General features: G+C 44.3%; 1 long non-coding RNA gene across 1 annotated transcript; it reads left to right on the top strand.

The window, feature by feature from the left end:
* The first annotated feature begins 6 nt into the window (after window positions 1–6).
* Window positions 7–1,484, top strand: LOC108449068. The gene is made up of 2 exons (XR_001865168.1): window positions 7–770; window positions 857–1,484. It is a non-coding gene; the product is annotated as an uncharacterized LOC108449068 (long non-coding RNA).
* Window positions 1,485–1,802: the final 318 nt, after the last annotated feature.

Here is a 1,802-nt window from a genome sequence, read left to right as displayed (position 1 = left end):
GATGGGGAGGGATGCTCGTGGTTAAATGGTTGGGTGTGTGGGGTTTTTTGGGATAACTCAGTGCAACAAGTCCTTGGTTTAGCGGGATCAAATGTTAAAAGAGTGGGTTTAGATTGGATATTGGGGGGAAGTTCTGCGCTGTGAAGGGGGTGAGGCGCTGGGACAGGTCGCTCAGGGAAGGTGTAAATCGCCCATCCCTGGAAGTGTTCAGTGCCAGGGCTTGGAGCAAGCTGGGGTGGTGGAAGGTGTCCCTGTCCACGGCAAGGGGTGGAACGAGATCGTCTGCAAGGTCCCCTTCCAACCCAAACTGTTCTATGATTCTGTGAAGGGGGATTCGTGTCTTTGTTAAGCAGGTGGCCAGGCGGGCTTTGAAATCCTCCTCCCACTGCGTACCCCAGCCTTCTGCCTGGAATGAGATCATGGGTGGCTGAAGTGCCACCGGACGTGAATCTGAACACCTGAATCATGGAGTGGGTTGGAGTGGACCTTAAAGATCAAAGATCACCCAGCTCCAACCCCTGCTGTGGACAGGGACACCTTCCACCAGGCCAGGTTGCTCCATCCAGCCTGGTCTTGAACCTTAAAGCACAGGACTACTACTTTCATAATTACTCTCAGAGGCAATTTAGGAGTTTGTATCATGTCTCTGATGATGATACTGATGCCAGTGTTCATGTGGATCTCTCCTGTCAGGTGTAGGACACACACACTCTGCTGACTTCGCCCCTGCTGAGCTCAGAGACACCTTGGAAACTCTCTGGTTAAGTGAGGTAAGACCTTGCCAGCATTACCACCCTGCACTCACAGCAGGAACATGGCAGCAAGGTCACAAAAAACATCCCTTGTGCCACCCCAGCCCGCCAGGAGCACCACCAGAGTCCTGCAACTCAAAGAGAGGGAAGAAGGACATCAGGCAGCAGCATTGCCTGGGGTTTGTGGAGACTGAAGAGAGCAAATTTCTGAGACAGTGTCACGGCACAGCAGCTGTTACCCTAAGTTTTATGGCTACAGGGTACAAAGGACCTGTCTAAAAACAAGCCTGATGAAGCCAAACAGGAGGACTCGGTGTCCCTTGTTCTCTGTGTTGCGTAAAAGTGATGTTGGCCAGGCCAGCTAAACACACAAACTGGGGAAATGTGAGTATGACATGAGTGAATTGATCTGTCCTGGTCCTGACACAACTGCATTTGATGTCAGAAGGTGAAAAGTGAGTGCTGGGAAGTATTTGGGGACGGGGTCAGTGAGTCTGAACATGCTCTGGTGTTCCCTCCCTCAGCCTGCTTTTTGCCAGGCAGATTTATAATTATATAAATCAATTTATTATTACTATTATATTAATATTAATATAATATTTACATCAATATAAATATAAAGATAAATTAGGGACAGATTAATGCAACCAACACCAATTGTTCTACAAGATCCATTCATGGAGTAGCTGGTTTTGGGCTCACTCAATAAAGACCAAGATAATTTAGGCCTTACTTTTGCCAGTGCTTGTTGTAAACAGGAGCTTGCACATCCAGGCTCTGAGTTATGTCAGGTTGGGGGGTTTTTTTCCGAGCTAATTTCTCTTTAAAAAATAAAAATTAAAATGAAATATTTTTAAATTAAAAAAAAAAATAAATTCAAGCTAATCACTCTTTAAAAAATAAAAACTAAAAATTAAATATTTTAAAATAGAAAATAATTAAAATTCAAGCTAATCTCTTTTAAAAAATAAAATTAAAATTTAAAAAATAAATAAAAAAAATTAACTTGGGCTTTGCAATGTTTCCTGCAACGGGCTGGAGTTGCACAGC

The sequence above is a fragment of the Corvus brachyrhynchos genome, unplaced genomic scaffold (genome assembly GCF_000691975.1).
Source record: "Corvus brachyrhynchos isolate BGI_N302 unplaced genomic scaffold, ASM69197v1 scaffold68, whole genome shotgun sequence".
Lineage (NCBI taxonomy): Eukaryota > Metazoa > Chordata > Aves > Passeriformes > Corvidae > Corvus > Corvus brachyrhynchos.
The sequence above is the reverse complement of the archived record's forward strand: the minus strand, read 5'-3'. Positions and strand labels throughout refer to the sequence as shown.